The sequence below is a fragment of the Scyliorhinus torazame genome, chromosome 10 (assembly GCF_047496885.1).
Source record: "Scyliorhinus torazame isolate Kashiwa2021f chromosome 10, sScyTor2.1, whole genome shotgun sequence".
In the NCBI taxonomy this organism is placed as follows: domain Eukaryota; kingdom Metazoa; phylum Chordata; class Chondrichthyes; order Carcharhiniformes; family Scyliorhinidae; genus Scyliorhinus; species Scyliorhinus torazame.
Window position 1 is genome coordinate 179,627,468 of NC_092716.1, and position 20,097 is coordinate 179,647,564.

The 20,097-nt window shown below is 49.6% G+C and overlaps 1 protein-coding gene across 2 annotated transcripts in view; it reads left to right on the plus strand.

Moving 5' to 3' along the window:
- The window catches only part of pgghg (protein-glucosylgalactosylhydroxylysine glucosidase), a 120,806-nt gene that overhangs the window by 11,538 nt on the left and 89,171 nt on the right, over positions 1-20,097 (plus strand). The gene's annotated exons all lie outside the window — the stretch shown is intronic.

Genomic DNA, 20,097 nt, shown 5'->3' on the forward strand with positions numbered 1-20,097 from the left:
CCCCTAGCAGCCTCCGTATATTCGTATTCAGCTGTCTCCCCTTCACAAACCCAGTTTGGTCTTCATGGACCACCCCCGGGACACAATCCTCTATCCTCATTGCCATTACCTTGGCCAGAATCTTAGCGTCTACATTCAGGATGGAAATAGGCCTATAGGACCTATAGCAGCGGGTCTTTTTCTTTCTTTAGGAGAAGCGATATCGTTGCCTCTGACATAGTCGGGGGCAGCTGTCCCCCTTCCCTCGCCTCATTAAAGGTTCTCATCAGTAGCGGGGCGAGCAAGTCCACTTATTTCCTGTAAAATTCAACTGGGAATCCATCCGGTCCCGGAGCCTTCCCCGCCTGCATGCTCCTAATTCCTTTCACTACTTCCTCCATTTCGATCTGTGCTCCCAGTCCCACCCTCTCCTGCTCCTCCACCTTAGGAAATTCCAGCTGGTCCAGAAAACACATCATTCTCTCCTTCCCATCCGGGGGCTGAGCTTCATATAACCTTTCATAGAATGCCTTGAACACTCGATTCACTCTCTCCGCTCCCCACTCCATCTCTCCCTCCTCATCCCTCACTCCCCCTATTTCCCTCGCTGCTCCCCTTTTCCTCAATTGGTGGGCCAGCAACCTGCTCGCCTTCTCCCCATATTCGTATTGTACACCCTGTGCCTTCCTCCACTGTGCCTCTGCAGTACCCGTAGTCAGCAAATCAAATTCTACGTGTACCCTTTGCCTTTCCCTGTACAGTCCCTCCTCCGGTGCCTCCGCATATTGCCTGTCCACCCTCAGAAGTTCTTGCAGCAACCGCTCCTGTTCCCTACTCTCCTGCTTTCCTTTATGTGCCCTGATTGATATCAGCTCCCCTCTAACCACTGCCTTCAGCGCCTCCCAGACCACTCCCACCTGGACCTCCCCATTATCATTGAGTTCCAAGTACTTTTCAATACACCCCCTCACCCTTAGACACACCCCCTCATCCGACATTAGTCCCATGTCCATTCTCCAGGGTGGACGCCGTTCTTTTTCCTCCCCTATCTCCAAGTCCACCCAATGTGGATTGTGATCCGAAATAGCTATGGCCGTATACTCCGTCCCCCTCACCTTCGGGATCAGCGCCCTTCTCAAAACAAAAAAGTCTATTCGCGAATAAACTTTGTGGACATAGGAGAAAAACGAAAACTCCTTACTCCTAGGTCTACTAAATCTCCATGGGTCTACTCCTCCCATCTGCTCCATAAAGTCTTTAAGCACCTTGGCTGCTGCTGGCCTCCTCCCAGTCCTGGACCTCGATCTGTCCAGCCCTGGTTCCAGCACCGTGTTAAAATCTCCACCCATTACCAACTTCCCCACCTCTAGGTCCGGGATACGTCCTAACATGCGCCTCATAAAGTTGGCATCATCCCAGTTCGGGGCATATACGTTCACTAAGACCACCGCCTCCCCCTGTAATTTGCCACTCACCATCACGTATCTGCCCCCACTATCCGCCACTATGGTCTTTGCCTCAAACATTACCCGCTTCCCCACTAATATAGCCACCCCCCTGTTTTTCGCATCTGGCCCCGAATGAAACACCTGCCCCACCCATCCTTTGCGTAGTCTAACCTGGTCTATCAGTTTCAAATGCGTCTCCTGTAACATAACCACACCTGCCTTAAGTTTCTTTAGGTGTGCGAGTACCCGTGCCCTCTTTATCGGCCCGTTCAGCCCTCTCACATTCCACGTGATCAGCCGGGTTGGGGGGCTCTTTACCCCCCCCCCCCCCCTTGTTGATTAGCCATCCCCTTTTACCCAGCTCCTCACCCAGTTCCCACGCAGCTGTCCCCCCCCCAGGCGGTGCCCCCCCGCCCCGCCCCACCCCATACCAGCTCCCCCTTCTCCCCAGCAGCAGCAACCCAGTAAATCCCCCCCCCCCCCCCGCTAGATCCCCCACTAGCGTAGTTACACCCCCCATGTTGCTCCCAGAAGTCAGCAAACTCTGGCCGACCTCGGCTTCCCCCCGTGACCTCGGCTCGCACCGTGCGACGCCCCCTCCTTCCTGCTTCCCTATTCCCGCCATAATTATCATAGCGCGGGAACAAAGCCCGCGCTTCCCTTTTGGTCCCGCCCCCAATGGCTAACGCCCCCAACTCCTCCACCTCCCTTCCTCCCTCCCCCACAACCTGTGGAAGAGAGAAAAGTTACCGGGTCGCAGGATTAACAACATAAAAATCATCTCTTCCCCCCCTTTTTCCCCCCTCTTCGCCCCCCATATTCGCCCCACCACTTTGTCTCGAATGTTCTTTTTTAATAACCCACTCATTCCAATTTCTCTTCAACAATAAATGTCCACGCCTCATTCGCCGTTTCAAAGTAGTGGTGCTTCCCTTGATATGTGACCCACAGTCTTGCCGGCTGCAGCATTCCAAATTTGATCTTCTTTTTATGAAGCACCGCCTTGGCCCAATTTAAAGCACCGCCTTGGCCCGATTAAAGCTCGCCCTCCTTCTCGCCACCTCCGCACTCCAGTCTTGATATACGCGGATCACCGCGTTCTCCCATCTACTGCTCCGAGTTTTCTTTGCCCATCTTAGGACCATCTCTCTGTCCTTAAAACGGAGGAATCTCACCACTATGGCTCGAGGAATTTCTCCAGCCCTCGGTCTTCGCGCCATAACTCGATAGGCTCCCTCCACCTCCAGCGGACCCGTCGGGGCCTCCGATCCCATCAACGAGTGCAGCATCGTGCTCACATATGCCCCGATGTCCGCCCCTTCTGTACCTTCAGGAAGACCAAGAATCCTTAAATTCTTCCTCCTCGCATTATTCTCCAGCACCTCCAGCCTTTCCACACATCGTTTATGGTGTGCCTCGTGCATCTCCGTCTTCACCACCGGGCCCTGTATATCGTCCTCGTTCTCGGCAGCCTTTGCCTTCACGACCCAAAGCTCCCGCTCCTGGGTCTTTTGCTCATCTTTTAGCCCTTCAATCGCCTGTAATATCGGGGCCAACAGCTCCTTCTTCATCTCCTTTTTAAGCTCTTCCACACAGCGTTTCAAAAACTCGTGTTGTTCAGGGCCCCATATTAAACTGCCACCTTCCAACGCCATCTTGGTTTTTGCTTGCCTTCCTTGCCGCTGCTCTAAAGGATCCACCGCAATCCGGCCACTTTCCTCTCCTTTTTCCATCCGTGTCCAGGGGGGATTCCCTTCTGGTTTACCGCACAGTGCTTTTAGCCGTTAAAATTGCCGTTGGGGCTCTTATTAAGAGCCCAAAAGTCCGTTCCACCGGGAGCTGCCGAAACGTGCGACTTAGCTGGTCATCGCCGCACCCGGAAGTCCCAAGTAGGCTTACATTAACATTGCAATGAAGTTACTGTGAAAATCCCCTCGTCACCACACTCCGGCGCCTGTTCGGGTACACTGGGGGAGAATTCAGAATGTCCAATTCACCTAACAAGCACATTTTTCGGGACTCTTTAACGGGTCGGCACGGGCTTGGAGGGCCGAAGGGCCTGTTCCTGTGCTGTACATTTCTTTGTTCTTTGTTCTTTGTTGGGAATAAACCGGAGCACCCGGAGGAAACCCACGCAGACACGGGGAGAGCGTGCAAACTCCACACACACAGTGACCCAAGCCAGGAATCGAACCTGGGACCCTGGTGCTGTGAAGCAACAGTGCTAACAACTGCTACCGTGCCGTCCCAAGTGCCAACCTATATATTATCTTCAATCATTCACTAACGAGTATGATTGTCGACCCAAGAATCTCCGTCTGGACATGGATTCTGTGGGTCCTTGCGTGGCTGATGAGCCCGATTCCAGAGCCGCATTTCCAACCGCACACTTGGCAGATGTTTCCAGCAATGGTTCTTGGACTAGAGATCATTGATATTCCTTTCGAACGATCGTGGACTCAATGCTAGTGCTCTTCGCTCCTTCTAGGATGCTGATAATTTGCCTGTCCTCCCAGCTGATGCGGAGAATCAGTCTCAGACACCATTGATGGTACCTCTCCAGGGCCTTGAGCTGGCGTCTGTACGTAGTCCAAGTTTCTGAGCTGTACAGAGGAGTAGGGAGGGTGACTATCTTGTACATGAGGATCTTGGTGTCAGCACGAATGTTGCGGTCATCAAAGAATCTTAGGCATCCAAAGGAGGCGTTTGTAGATTAGACACAATATTGGATCTCCACATCAATGTCAGCCTTGGATGAGACGTGGCCCCCCTGGTAGGAGATATTATGTTCCACGTTTGGTAGGGTTTTTCCTTTGATCTTGATGGATGAAGAGACCAGACCTTGCCGCTGGTTGAAGTTGAAAATCTTTCTGTCCATCCTGTAGACTATGTCCACTCGGAAGCTTGTTCTCTACAAGGGGAAGGATGGTGGCGATGAAGGTGGAGAAATGGGTGGGGGGGCGACGACACATCCCGCTCAAAGGTTTCCGTCTTATTTCCGTTGGCGAGGACTGTTACCGACATCTTCTTGTGGATGAGTTTGACGATGTTGATGAATTTCTCTGGACAGCCAGCCTTTGACAGTCCCTTCCATAGCACTTCTGGTTTGACTGAGTTGAAAGCTCTGGTCAGATTGATAAAGGCCATGTACAGTGGTTGATTTGTTCCTGGCATTTTCTCTTGAAATTGCCGAACAGTGAAAATCATGTCCGCTGTTCCACGGTTTGGTCAGAAGCCAAACTGACTTTCCCAGAAGGATTTCCTCAGAGACTGAGAGAAGGCGGCTAGCAAGGAGTCGGGTGATGATTTTCCTGGTGATGGAGGGTAGGGAGATTCCTCGGTTGTTCCGACAGTCCCCTTTGTCTCCTTTCTTGAGGAGGATATCAATGACTGCATTCCTGAAGTTGGCAGGAAATTCTTCTCTGTGTCAGATTTTCAGCAACAGCTGATGGATGTGACAGGTAATCTCTTCTCCAGGTTTGAAAATCTTTGCTAGAATCCCATCCACTCCAGAAGACCATAAGACATAGGAGCAGAATTAGGCCACTCGGCCCATCGAGTCTGCTCCGCAATTCAATCGTGGCTAATATTTTCTCATCCCCATTCTCCTGCCTTCTCACCATAACCCCTTATCAATCAAAACCTATCTATCTCTGTCTTAAAGACACTCAAGTGAATTGGCCTCCACAGCCTTCTCCAGCAAAGAGTTCCACAGATTTGCCACCCTCTCGCTAAAGAAATTCCTCCTCATCTCTGTTTTAAAGGATCGTCCCTTTAGTCTGAGATGGTGTCCTCTGGTTCTAGTTTTTCCTACAAGTGGAAACATCCTCTCCATATCCACTCTATCCAGGCCTCGCAGTATCCTGTAAGTTTCAACAAGATCCCCCCTCAACCTTCGAAACTCCAATGAGTACAGACCCAGAGTCCTCAACCGTTCCTCATACGACAAGCTGTTCATTCCAGGGATCATTCTTGTGAACCTCCTCTGGACCCTTTCCAAGGCCAGCATGTCCTTCCTTAGATACGGGGTGTAAAACTGCTCACAATACTCCAAATGGGGCCTGACCAGAGCCTTATACAACCTCAGAAGTACATCCCTGGTCTTGTATTCTAGCCCTCTTGACATGAATGCTAACATTGCATTTGCATCCTTAACTGCCGACTGAACCTGCACGTTAACCTTAAGAGAATCGTGAACAAGGACACCCAAGTCCTTTGTGTTTCTGATTTGGTAAGCATTTCTCCATTTAGAAAATAGTGAATGGGTCAGAATGGAGGAGAGTTTGGGTAGGGGGTTGGGATTGAAGGTGCTAGCCCCCCGCCCCCCCCTTGCTATTCACCGCAGGGTTATCAGGGAAGCAAAGACCAGAACATCGGCCTCTTTCTCCCCCTGGACTCCCGGGTCCTCCGAAACCCCGACAATTGCCACCTCTGGACTCATCACCACCCTTGTTCTTGGCACCCAGGACATGACATCCGCAAATCCCTCCCAGTACCGCCTAAGCTTGGGGCATGCCCAAAACATGTGGACGTGGTTCACTGGTCCTCCCGCGCATCTAGCGCACTTGTCCTCTACCCCAAAGAATTTGCTCATCCGAGCCACCGTCATGTGAGCCCGGTGAATGACCTTAAACTGAATCAGGCCGAGCCTGGCACACGTTGCGGTTGAGTTTACCCTACTCAGGGCTTCCGCCCATACCCCATCCTCCATCTCCCCGGCGAGCTCCTCCTCCCATTTGAGTTTCAGCTCCTCTGTCTGGGACTCTTCCCCCTTCATGAGCACGTTGTAAATATCCGAGACTCTACCCTCTCCTCCTCCTCCAGAGACTATTCTGTCCTGAATCCCTATTGGCGGGAGGCGTGGGAAGGATGGGACCTGTCTGCGTACAAAGTCCCGCACCTGTAAGTACCTAAAGTCATTTCCTCTCTCCAGCCCAGCTTTCTCCTTCAAATCCCTCAAACTCGCAAAGTTCCCCACCAGGAACATATCACCCTCCCTCCTCACCCCCGCCCGCCGCCATGCTCGAAACCCTCCATCCATGTTCCCTGGGGCGAATCGATGATTATCACAAATTGATTACCAGACCGACGCCCCCACCTCCCCTACATGCTTTCTCCACTGACCCCAAATCCGCAAGGCCGCCCCCACTACCGGGCTGGTGGAGTACCTGGCCGGCTCAAGCGGTAGGGGAGCCATGACCAAGGCTGCCAAACTGGTGCCCCTGCACGAAGCTGCCTCCACCCACTCCCAGATAGACCCCGTACCCACCATCCACTTCCTTATCATGGCTATGTTAGCCGCCCAGTAGTAGTTGATCAGGCTCGGCAATGCCAGTCCCCCCTCGCTGCGGCTCCTTTCAAGCATCACCTTCACCCGCGGGGATTTTCCCGCCCAGACAAAGCTCGTGATGATTTTGCCGGTCCTTTTGAAGAAGGACCGTGGGATAAAGATCGGGAGGCACTGGAAGATGAACAGGAATCTAGGGAGGATTGTCATCTTTACCGTCTGCACCCTCCCCGCAAGTGACAGCGGGAGTGCATCCCATCTCCGAAACTCCCTCTTCATTTGTTCCACCACCCTAGTCAAATTTAACTTATGTAACCTGCCCCAGTCTCGTGCCACCTGTATCCCCAAGTACCGAAACTTTCCTCCACCAGCCTAAATGGCAGCTCCTTCAGCCTATTCTCCTGTACCCTGAGAACCGGCCGAACTTCCTCAATGTTTCCAGTATATTTTCCATCCCGGCCAGTGGGTCCGCCACGTACAGGAGCAGGTCATCCGCATAGAGAGAGAACCTGTGCTCTCTCTCTCTCTCTCTCTCTCTCTCTCTCTCTCTCTCTCTCTCTCTCTCTCTCTCTCTCTCTCTCTCTCTCTCTCTTTCCCCCCCCCCCCCCCCCCCCCAGCACAAACAGCAACGGGGAGAGTGGGCATCCCTGTCTGGTCCCGCGATGTAGCCTGAAATTATCTGACATTATCCCGTCCGTCCTTACGCTAGCTTTTGGGGCCTGGTACAATAGTCTGACCCAATTAACCAGTCCCTCCCCGAACCCGAACCGTCCGTGTATCTCCCACAAATAGCCCCACTCCACCCGGTCGAAGGCCTTCTCAGCGTCCATTGCCACCACCACCTCCCCCTCCTTGCCCGTCGGGGGCATTATGATCACATTAAGCAATCTTCTCAAGTTAGCTGTCAGCTGCCTGCCTTTCACAAACCCTGTCTGATCGTCCCCAATCACCTCTGGTACACAGTCCTCAATTCTAATCGCCAGGACCTTGGCCAGGATCTTGGCATCTACATTGATCAGGGAGATCGGCCTGTATGACCTGCAGGATTCTGGGTCCTTGTCCCGCTTCAATATCAGCAAGCTGGTGGCCTGCGACATCGGCGGCGGCAAGATCCCTCTGTCCATTGCTTCATTAAAAACCCTAGTCAGGACCGGTCCCACTATTTCCGAGAACTTCTTGTAAAACTCTATTGCGTATCCATCCGGCCCCGGGGCTTTCCCCGACTGCATGGCCTTTAGGCCCCCCAGTACCTCCTCCGCTCTAATCGGGGCCCCCAGCCCGCCCACTAGTCCCCCGCCTACTTTTGGGAAGGTTAGTCTGTCCAGGAACCGTTTCATCTCCTCCGACTCCTCCGGGGGTTCTGAAGTGTAGAGCTTACTATAAAAGTCCCGAAACACTTTATTCAGTCCTGACGGATCCTCCACTCTGCTCCCCTCCCCGTCCACCACCCTACTTATTTCCCTGGGCGCCTCCCTCTTCCTGAGTTTCATAGATTTCATAGAATTTACAGTGCAGAAGGAGGCCATTCGGCCCATCAAGTCTGCACCGGCTCTTGGAAAGAGCACCCTACCCAAGGTCAACACCGCCACCCTATCCCCATAACCCAGTAACCCCACCCAACACCAAGGGCAATTTTGGACACTAAGGGCAATATATCATGGCCAATCCACCTAACCTGCACATCTTTGGACTGTGGGAGGAAACCGGAGCACCCGGAGGAAACCCACGCACACACGGGGAGGATGTGCAGACTCCGCACAGACAGTGACCCAAGCTGGAATCGAACCTGGGACCCTGGAGCTGTGAAGCAATTGTGCTATCCACAAGGCTACCGTGCTGCCCTAGTTGCTGCGCTAGCAATCTGCTGGCCTTCTCCCCATGCTCATACACCACACCCCTTGCCTTCCTAAGTTGTTCCACGGCCCTACTCGTGGATAGCACTCCCAGTTCCGCCTGCAGTCTCCGTCTCTCCCCGAGTAGGTCCTCCCCCGGGGGCCCCGCATGCTCCTCGTCTATCCGGTGAATCACCTTAACCAATCTATCCGTTTCTGCTCTGTCTGTCCTATCCCTGTGAGCCCGAATTGAGATCAGCTCCCCCCTCACTACTGCATTCATCGCCTCCCACAGGGTTGCTGCTGAAACCTCCCCGTATCATTCACCTGCAAGTAATTTTGCATACACTTCCGAAGTCTCTCACATATCTCCTCCTCCGACAACAGTCCTACGTCTAACCTCTATTGCGGGCGTTGGTAATTCGCCCCACCGACCTGCAGGTCCACTCAATGTGGGGATGATCTGAGATAGCGATTGTCGAGTATTCCTTATTCTTTACCTCCCCCACACAGCCCCTGCTCAAGATAAAGAAATCAATCCGAGAGTATACTTTATGAACATGCGAGTAGAATGAGTAGCCCCTTCCCGTCGGCTGTCTGGCTCTCCATGGGTCCACCGCCCCCATTTGCTCCATGAACCCTTTCAGCTCCCTTGCCATTGCTGGGAGCCTACCTGTTCTGGGACATGACCGGTGTAGCACAGGGTCGAGGACCGTATTAAAGACCCCCCCCATCAACCATTTACGCGAGTCTAGATCCGGGATCTTCCCCAGCACTCTTTTGATAAAGTCAGCATCTTCCCAGTTCGGAGCATATGAAATGAAATGAAAATCGCTTATTGTCACGAGTAGGCTTCAATGAAGTTACTGTGAAAAGCCCCTAGTCGCTACATTCCGGCGCCTGTTCGGGGAGGCTGGTACGGGAATTGAACCATGCTGCTGGCCTGCCTTGGTCTGCTTTAAAAGCCAGCGATTTTGCCCAGTGTGCTAAACCAGCCCCTCTTGTTTACCAGCACCACTCTCCTCTCCTCCAGCATGCCCTTACCATATGGAATCTGCCCCCGCCGTCTGCGACTACACCCTCCGCCTCAAATTGAACCCGCTTATTGATCATTATTGCTACCCCCCTGGACTTAGAATCCAAGCCCAAGTGGGAGACCTGGCTGATCCAGCCCTTCCTTAGCCTAGTCTGGTCTGACACTTTCAAATGTGTCTCCTGCAACATAATTACGTCCGCCTTTAGAGCCCGCAAGTGCGCGAACGCACGTGCCCTTTTAACTGGCCCATTTAGTCCTCTGACATTCCAGGTGAGCAGCCTGGTTGCCCCCCCCCCCCCCCCCCCCCCAAACGCCGGTCAGCCATAATCTTTCTTGGGCCCGTCCCCGGCCCATGCGCCGCGCCGTTCTTGGCTCCCGTCTTGGCCGCCTCCACCCCCGACCTCTCCATTACCTACTCTCCCCCCCCCCCCCCCCCCCCCCCCCCCCACAACATGATAACAGAGAACATGATTAAAGGCACCCAGCAGAAAAATGAGAAAAGCAACAAAAAAGGAAAAGAACATACGAGAGGGGGATCCCACCCCCCGTAGGCAAAAGCTGCCCAAAACATACAACACATGGCACCTTTAAAGCAGTAAACAGTCGACCGACAGTCCAGGCACAGTAGGCATCCCCCCAAAGGGTAACTCTCGGACCCTAGCTTGCGTCCGTGAGTCCTTTTTTCGGGACCAGCCCCTGATCCCTCGCAAAGTCCATCGCTTCTTCGGGCTCGGAGAAGTAGCGGTGTTGGCCCTGATGCGTGACCTAAAGACGAGCCGGGAAGAGCAGACCAAACTTTACGTGCTTTTTAAATAGCACCTCCTTAACTTGTTTAAAGGCTGCTCGATGCCTGGCCACCTCCTGGCTTAGGTCCTGATAAATGCAAAGAACACTGTTATTCCACGTGCTGCTCTTAGCGCCCTTTGTCCACTGCAGCACCCGCTCCTTCTCCACAAACCTGTGGAACCTGATTACCATCGGATGGGGGTGGGGGGGGGTGGGGGGGGGGTGGGGGGGCCTGTACTCTATGTGCCCCCTCCAGCTCCGGCGGTCGCGGAAAGGCTTCAGCCCCCATCAGCTGCATCAACAGGTCAGCCACAAACGCTGTGACATCGGCTCCCTCAGCCCCCTCCGGGAGGCCAATGATCCTCAGATTTTGTCCGTGGGCTCTATTTTCCAGCTCCTCCACTCTGTCCAGCAGTCTTCTCTGTCTCTCCTTCAGCCCATCGACTTCTAGCGCAGCAATCGTCTGCGCGTCCACCTGCTCCTCCACCGCCTCTCCCAGCTCCTTAAATTTTTCGTCCTGGGCATCCAATCTCTGGTTCAACTGATCCACTGCCTTCTGAAATGGGTCCAAGTTATCCCGCTTCAACGATTCAAAACTGCTTTTTATCACCTGCAGCATGTTTTCCAGCTTGCTGGATCGCCGGGTCTGTAGGACCGCCATCTTTGCTCACGAATCAGCTTCCCCTGCACCTTGCCTTTGTCCCTTCCTCTCCCGTTTTTGCTGCTTTCTGCTCCCCCACGGTTCCATGCAGCTCTGCCCGTTCCTCAGCACTTCTGTGGCCGTCTTTCCAGCGCTCCACAGTCCCGCAAAACCGAGGAACCAGGCCCTCACATCCCGCCGGAGTGAGAGCCATCGAATGTGCAGCTCACTCACTCATCGCTGCCACCGGAAGTCGCTTTTCCATTCTTAATATGTTTAATGGCATCTTTGATTTCATCCACGCTTGGTGGAAGTCCAAGATCATCTTTGGTGGAGAGTTGGGGGATTTCCTCAAACACGTCCTCATCTATGATTGTATAACGATTGGTTCTTTGAACTGTCCATCAAAGGCTGATGTTTTCTCAGCCTCTCAAGTCCTCACTCTGCATCAGTTTGAGGCAAAGGGTGCGGGTCCATATATTGCCTTGATGTCACTGAAAAAACCCCGGGTGTCGTGCTTGTCGGCAAAGAGTTGCAGCTCCTTAGCTTTCTCAGTCCACCATCGGTTCTTGATTTCTCTAGTTCTTCTTTGTACCTCCGCCTTGGCTGATTGATGAACTCTCCTCTTTGCCTTGCTGGTTATGTTGTTCTGCCAGATGCAGAGAGCTTTCCTCTTCTTGCCGGTGAGACCTTGGATGATGTGGTCATTCACAACGAACCAGTCTTTGTATTTCCTGGTCTTGTAGCCAACAGCTTCTTCGCAACTGTGAGATGGTGGCTGTCTTCAGCTCTTTCCAGTTTTCTGACAGTCCTAGAGTGAACACTTTGGAGATTTTGGAGAAGACATTATTGGAAGTTCACTAGCCTGCTTGACTCTTGAAGCAACTCAACGTTAATCTATTTTCTGAGCTGTTTCTTCATCTCTACTGATTTTGGTGGAGTTTTATGGATGTAGACGAGCGGGTGGTCTGTCCAACAGTCATACACACTGGTCTTCGCTTTGGTGATGAGGGCATCCTTTTGGCCTCTGGGTTTGAAAATGCTGAAGTCGATCATGTGCCAATGATTTGATCGCGGATGTCTCCAGGAAGTCTTGAACTTGTCTTTCTGGCATAACAGTGTGTTAGCGATGACGAGCACATTTTGTGTGAGTAGGGGAACCCTGTTTTGAATTGCAATTCTCATCTCCTTTCTTTCTAATGGTTCTTTTCAAGAGTTGGAAGGCCTTTCCAACCCTGGCGTTAAGTCCCCAAGGTGGATGACCTTGTCTTCCTTCATAATGTTGGAGAGTATAGTGTCCAAGGTGGAGTAGAAGCCTTCTTTAGACTTGACATTGGCATCAAGGGTTGGGTGTAGGTACTCACGATCATTGCCTAATGGTTCTTGGCAAGTTGTAGACGGAGAGTCATAAGGCGCTCTTTGATGCTGACAGGGAGCTCCGAGAGTCAGTTGACAAATTAATTCAGTTGACAAATTAATTCTTGATGGCAAATCCAATTCCATGCACCCTGGGCTGAACCTCTCGAGTTTTCCTTCCCAGAAGAAGGTGTAACCCACTGCGCTTCGGGTTCTTGCACAGTGATGTTAATGTTGAAGTGATTGAGTTCACGGGCAATAAGGACCGTTCTCCATTCGGGTCGATTATTTTGGTAATTTTCCATGAGGTTTCATGTATTCCAGGTAATTGAGTTTAACTTTGATTTCCTGACTGCAGGTAGATGAGCCTGCTGGATGTGGTTTTCCAGCCAGGTTGGGGACAAACAGACTATTTTTAGGGCACCTTTTCTAGTCTTTTCCCCATGGGGTGAGTAGAGTGGATCCTGAAGAGAGCTGCTCAGTTGTGAAGAAAGCTGCCAAAATGCTTTCCTGTTCCTGTTCCAAGAGCAATGACTGAATCAAACTCTACGTGCCATCCTGCAACTAGGGATTTCCAGATCTCACAGTCTTGTCCCTCTCGCCGATTGCCGCAGGGCTTGTCCGTGTGGGAGTTGTGCTGGTTACCTCCAGGTAGACGTCTGATGCGGGGCAACTTTTAATGTGGGCTGTTGCACAGCAGAGACACAGCCCTTGACGGAGAGTAGATCCAGTTCCAGTTGACTGGGGAGCTCTCTACTGCTGCAGCCTTCATCCGCCATCGCAGTTGTTGATGCTATACGAGTATCTTCCGCCTGATCCGCCACTGAGGACTTGTTTTGGATTGTGCTTTTGTCTGGTTCCTCCCCTCCGACCTAACTGCCTTGGGTGATCCTGCCACGGGTTTAAAACTCCCGACTGCATTGCTCTCAGGATCAATTTAACATTCAAGCCTCTACACCGCAGCAAGGTGGCAATCCAAGGGAAAGGATATTGGAGACTGATTAACGAAGACTTTTGATTGTGGTTAGAATTACTTTATCTCATGATGATATTTTCTTGAACTTTTCCATGAGTCATTATTCAAGATATCTGAATCTACTCATTTAAATCTCACAGTCTTTCTCGATTTCTTTCAACCTCCAGGGAGCTCTGATTTTGTCCTACCATACCCTCTCATGAAGATGTATCTCATGGGGGCATGGTAGCACAGTAGTTAGCACCGTTGCTTCACAGCTCCAGGGTTCCAGGTTCGATTCCTGGCTTAGGTCACTGTCTGTGCGGAGTCTACACGGTCTCCCCGTGTCTGCGTGGGTTTCCTCCGGGTGCTCCGGTTTTCTACCACAGTCCAAAGATGTGCAGGTTAGGTGGATTGACCATGCCAAATTGCCCTTAGTGTCCAAAAAGGTTAGGTGGGGTTACTGGGTTACGGGGATAGGGTGGAGTAATGGCCTTGGGTAGGGTGTTCTTTCCAAGGGCCTGTGCAGACTCGATGGGCTGAATGGCCTCCTTCTGCACTGTAAATTCTATGATCAACTCTACCCATCTGCTCTTTAAAGGCAACCCATTGTTCCATTAGGCTCTTGCCCCTGCCAATCTATTGATATAAATTTTCCTGGTCAGATCTGTATTCATCCTGCTGAAATTGGCCTTACTCTGATTTAGAATTTCAGATTGCACTTTGTCCTTTTCCATGCCTAACATGGTTCAAGATACTATTAATTAGTGATCCCTAAATGTTGATCCATTTGACCCACCTCATTTCCCAGAACCAGATCCAATAATGCCTCCTTGCTATTTGGGCCAGAAAATGTAAATTGTTTCTTCATCTAACCAAATAGATTCAATCCTTGACTTCTCCAGCAAATTCCTTTTCATCAGCATTGTAATACTATCTTTGGTTATTATAGCCACCACACCCTGGAAAACATACTTCCCAGCAGTCACCTATACAGTCTGTACAAATCCCCCCCCCCCCCCCCCCCCCCCACACACACACACGACGAACAGCTCCTCAAACATGGTCACAAACATTCCCCACCTTTTCTCAAACCCCTCTGCAGAGTCCCTTAACTCATACTTTATCTTCTCCAAGCACCGACCGTCACTCCAGCAAAATTTCCCGGCGTGCAATCAGAGATGCAAAGGCCATGACATCGGCATTCCTCCTCTCCATGAACTCCGGCTTCTCTGAAACCCCAAATATCGCCACCAAAGGGTCCGGGTCTACCTCCTCCTGCACCATCCTGGCTAAGATCACAAACATTCCTAGCCAGTATCTTCCCAAGTTTTTGCAACCCCAAAACATGTGCGTGTGATTCACTGGCCCCCACCCAGACTTCTCACACTCATCTGTGCATTAGCACAGTGAGCTAAATAGCTGGCTTGTAGTGCAGAACAAGACCAGCAGTGCGGGTTCAATTCCCGTCCCAGTTTCCCCGACCAGGCGCCGGAATGTGGCAACTAGGGGCTTTTCACAGTAACTTCATTGAAGCCTACTTGTGACAACGAGCTATTATTATTACCCCCTGAAAGAACCCACACATTCTCGCCATGGTTATTTGCACCCTGTGCACCACCTTAAACTGTATCAGACTCATCCTTGCACAGGAGGAGGTCCCGTTTACCCTATGCAGTGCCTCACTCCATACTCCCCAATTGATTTCCCCTCCCTACTCCCCTTCCCATTTCTCCTTGATCTTCACCACCTGCTCGCCTCCCTGCTCCCCCGGCCACTTGTATATATACCCAATTCTTCCCTCCCCTTTCATATTCGGAAGCAGCAGTCGCTCCAGCAGAGTGCACCCCAACAACCTAGGGTACCCCCTCCAGACCTTTTGTGCAAAGTCCCTAACCGCAGATATCTGAACTCACTCCCCCTCGGCAACTCTACCCTCTCCCTTAGCTCCTCCAGACTGGCGAACCCTTCCTCCAAATACAGTTTGTTAGCCTTATAACCACACTTCCTGCAATTGCAAACATGCACTACGAATCTAATTTAGAACTGAGTGCATTACATCTTAGCCTGACCCCACATAACAGCATTAGCAAACATAGAAAATAGGAGCAAGAGTAGGCTATCTGGCCCTTTGAGTCTGTTCTGCCATTCATTATGATCATGGCTGATTATCCAACTTAGTAACCTGTTCCTACTTACCCCCCACCCCAAATCCTTTGATCCCTTTAGCCCCAAGAGCAATATCTAACTCATTTTTGAAAACATATGGGTTTGGCCTTATTAAGGTCCCAAGCCAGACCCCAACAGTGGCTAAGATACTGTACTGAAACCCCAATATTTTATTTTAATATTGTAAGATTGTGAGGAAAGATACTTCGTTCCAGGAGTGATTGCATAAATTAATACGGTTATGGTGTTTTAAAACAATCTTTATTACTAACACAGAATTAAAATCTGTAACATCGCACACAAAATTAGCTTACAATTACCCCTTAAACAATACTACATAACATAGTCAATACAACCCTTACTTGCTATTTTTATCCCCACTTAAACAACAATAAAATAGACCATCTCCGCTATCAATCCACTCTTAAATACCAATGGCACATAATAATACTTGGTTTACAGAGTTATTCTTTTAGAAAGAGATTTCTTGACACTGCTTTACAGAACAGATCTGACTGCGGTCCGAACTCCTGCAGAAACTCTGGCTGGATGTCTTCAAAAGCTGTTTTAAACTGGCTTGTTTCAGCTCCACCCTTGTCCTCAGCCAAGCCTGCCCTGCTTTAAATACAGTTAATCCCTTTTATCTAACTTGCAGTGAGAGCAGAACTGTTTCACAGCTTCAGCCAGATCAGAACTGAAACTGAAAAATGCTTTCTCAAAAAGCCCTGATGCCTTAGTTCCACCCAGCAATGGCATCACCTCACCAAGCTGAAAACTAGTTAACTCCCCAGGGAAGCCCCTTAAGCAAAACAAAATTGCATTGCCCAAGCTTCTATGATGGTTAATTATTCCTCAGGCTCCGAAAAGCTTTGTTACCTTTCAAACCAAGATTCTTTTGAAAGCATGACTGCAGCATGACTGTGACAATAAGCGATTTTCATTTTCATTTCAGCAGTTAAACACACTCTAACCCAGGTCTTTAACCCTTACTTCACCAAATACTTCTTATCTGATATATCTAAAATCCTACATTCATCACAGCCTCAACTGTTTTCTGTGGTCGCGAATTCCACAGGCTCACCACTCTGATGTGCAGGTTAGGTGGATTGGCCATACTAAATTGCCCCTTAGTGTCTAACGGTTAGATGCGGTTACAGGGATAGGGCAGGGGAGTGAGCCTAGGTGGTGCAGTTTCAGAGGGTTGATGCTGATGTGATGGACCAAATGGCCTCCTCCTGCACTGTAGGGATTCTACACTCTGGTTCTGTGTGAACAAATTTATCCTCATCTCAGTTCTCAAAGGTTTACCCCGTATCATTAGACTCTGACCTCTGGTTCTGGTCTCTCCCACCATGAAGAACACCCTTCCTGCCTGTACCCTGTCTAAGCCTGTTAGAACTTGATCGATTTCTATGAGATCCCCCTCATTCTTCTGAACTCCAGCGAATATAATCCTTAATGACTCCTTTACTGCACTCCCTCTGTAGCAAGAACATCCTTCCTCAGATAAGAAAACTAAAACTGCACACGATATTCCAGGTGTGGCCTCATCAAGACTCTGTATAATTGCAACAAGTCATGCCTGCTCCTGTATTCGAATCCCCCCCCCCCCGCCTCAAATAATGTGAACAGTATGGAACAGCTCATTCTTTCCCACATTGATCCAGAGGATTAACGCATGAGAGAACAAGAGCCGCAACCATCAACTGCCACCCAGAGCAAGGATTGAGTGCCAAGTATATATTTATTTACACAATATTTGTATATTTAAAAAATAGAAACACGGCAGGTTAAGTTGCAAATAATGGCAAAGCATCTTGCCGAACTATAGAAAGTTAATATAATGAATACACATTTATCATTTTTAGATGTAAAGAGAGACAGTAACCAAGACTTGTCGTGGTCACTAGGTGGGAGTTGATTTTTAAAATGTTAAATAAACATGTGAAGAAAAAATTGGATTATTTTAAAACAAAAGAAATTTGATTTGATATTCAGGCAGTGGGCATTTATTTTTTGAACATTGTGGTGGGAAGCGTTTGGCCTGAAAGCTTTTTTTGTGTGTATCTGTGTGCATCCTGTTTCTAGACCCCAATGTTCAAATGATTATAAATCGATGTGAAGAGAGAGGTATTTCTGTTAATTTGTTGGGGAAGAGAGAATTGTCCTTTATTATTATTTTATTTCGGGCAGCGGATATTTCCCCCCCTTCCCCTTAGCAGGCGATAGCTGGAGGGAAGCGGCCTTCTGCAGTGATAACAGAAGAAAAGAATCTCCCAGTCCGGCATTCACCACAACAGTAAATAAAATTTTCCTTGTGTGTGCGCGGCAAATTCCTCTTTTTGAGTGTACGTGTGTGAGGGGACCTTGGGATGGCCTGCGAAGCCGAAGCCTGGCCTCCTCTCGTCTTTCACTTTGGCTAAGGCAGGTGAGCGACCAGCGCTTGTGCTGATGGTTTGAATTCGGGTGGGAGACTGCTGCGTTCCATTCAGTTGGAAATTTTGAACTTACAAAACCTCCCACTTGAGCGGGCTCCTAAACAATAGGGGAGAGGGGTGTTTTAGATGCCAATTATTTTTTTCCTCTCACGTCTAACTTTTTGCTGTCTTATTGTTGTGTGATTTCTGTTGCTGTTAGGTTATAATTAATAAATGAGAATTGTTCCTCAATTGACTGGATGGATGGGACCAGGAGGGCATTGATGTCATCTTGGGGTGGGGCTTGACATCAGTTGGGGCAGGTCACCATGTCACCAATGGACGGGGCATGACGTGGGGTCCCCCAAAAGTCGATAAGTCTGCCTCTGCTCCAATCTGTAGGAACTGCTCCAGAGTCCATCGAATCTTGGATGATTACCACCAATGCATCCACTATTTCCAGGACCATTTCCTTAAGTACTCTGGGATTATAGATTATCAGGCCAGGGGGCCGGCACGGTGGCGCAGTGGTTAGCACTGCTGCCTCACGGTGCTGAAGACCCGTGTTTGATCCCGGCCCCGGGTCACTGTCCGTGTGGAGTTTTGCACATTCTCCCCGTGTGTGCGTGGGTCTCACCTCCATAATCCAAAGATGTGCAGGGTAGGTGGATTGGCCACGCTAAATTGCCCCTTAATTGGAAAAAAAAGAATTGGGTACTCTAAATTTATTTTAAAAAAGAAAAGAAAATAGATTATCAGGCCGTGGGGATTTATCGGCCTTCAATTCCATAAATTTTCCCAACACCATTTCCCTATTAATACTGATTTCCTTCAGTTCCTCCCTCTCATTAAACACTCTGTTCCCCAGCATTTCTGGTTTGTTATTTGTGTCATAAGATCATAAGAACATAAGAACTAGGAGCAGGAGTAGGCCATCTGGCCCCTCGAGCCTGCTCCACCATTCAATGAGATCATGGCTGATCTTTTGTGGACTCAGCTCCACTTTCCGGCCCGAACACCATAACCCTTAATCCCTTTATTCTTCAAAAAACTATCTATCTTTATCTTAAAAGCATTTAATGAAGGAGCCTCTACTGCTTCACTGGGCAAGGAATTCCATAGATTCATAACCCTTTGGGTGGAGAAGTTCCTCCTAAACTCAGTCCTAAATCTACTTCCCCTTATTTTGAGGCTATGCCCCCTAGTTCTGCTTTCACCCGCCAGTGGAAACAGTGTCCTATGTAATTAGTTGGTCAGCCATTTCTTTGGTCCTCATTATAAATTCCCCTGTTTCTGACTGTAAGGGCCCTTTATTTGTCTTCACCAATCTTTTTCTCTTCAAATGCTTATAAAAGCTTTCACAGTCAGTCTTTATGTTCCCACAAGCTTACTCTTGTACTCTATTTTCCCCTCATTAATCAATTTCTTTGTCCTCCTTTGCTGAATTCTAAACTGCACCCAATCCTGAGGTCTGCTGTTTTTTCTGGCCAATTTGTATGCTTCTTCCTTGGATCTAATACTATCTTTAATTTCCCTTGTAAGCCATGAAATGGTCACCTTTCTCATTTTATTTTTGCACAGACAGGAATAAGCAATTATTGCTGTTCACCCATGCGTTCTTTGAATATTTGCCGTTGCCTATCCACTGTCATCCCTTTAAGAAACATGCCACAATCATCATAACAAACTCATGCCTAATACATTATAGTTTTCGTTATTTAGATTCTGGACCTTCGTCTCAGAATCAATTACATCACTCTCCACCTTAATGAAGAATTCTAGCATATTATGGTTGCCCATCTCCAAGGGGCCTCGCACAACTAGATTGCCAAATATTAGTTTCTCATTACATAATACCTAGTCTATGATGGCTTGATCTCTGGTTAGTTCCTCAATGTATTGGTCTAGAGAACCATCCCATATACGGGTCCAGCATTGGTCCTAGCCCTGTTCAAGTGAATCAAGGCATGCCTGTATAGATCACACTTCCCCGGAACCGTTCCCGATGTTTCACGAGTCTAAAACCCGCCACCTTCCACCGTGTTTCCAGCCATGCATTCATCTGGTCTATCCTCCGATTTCGATACCTACTAGTGCATGGTACAAGGAGTAATCCAGTGATTGTTACCTTTTGAGGTCCTGCTTGTTGATTCTTTCCGAGCTACCTAAAAGCTGATTGCACGACCTTATCC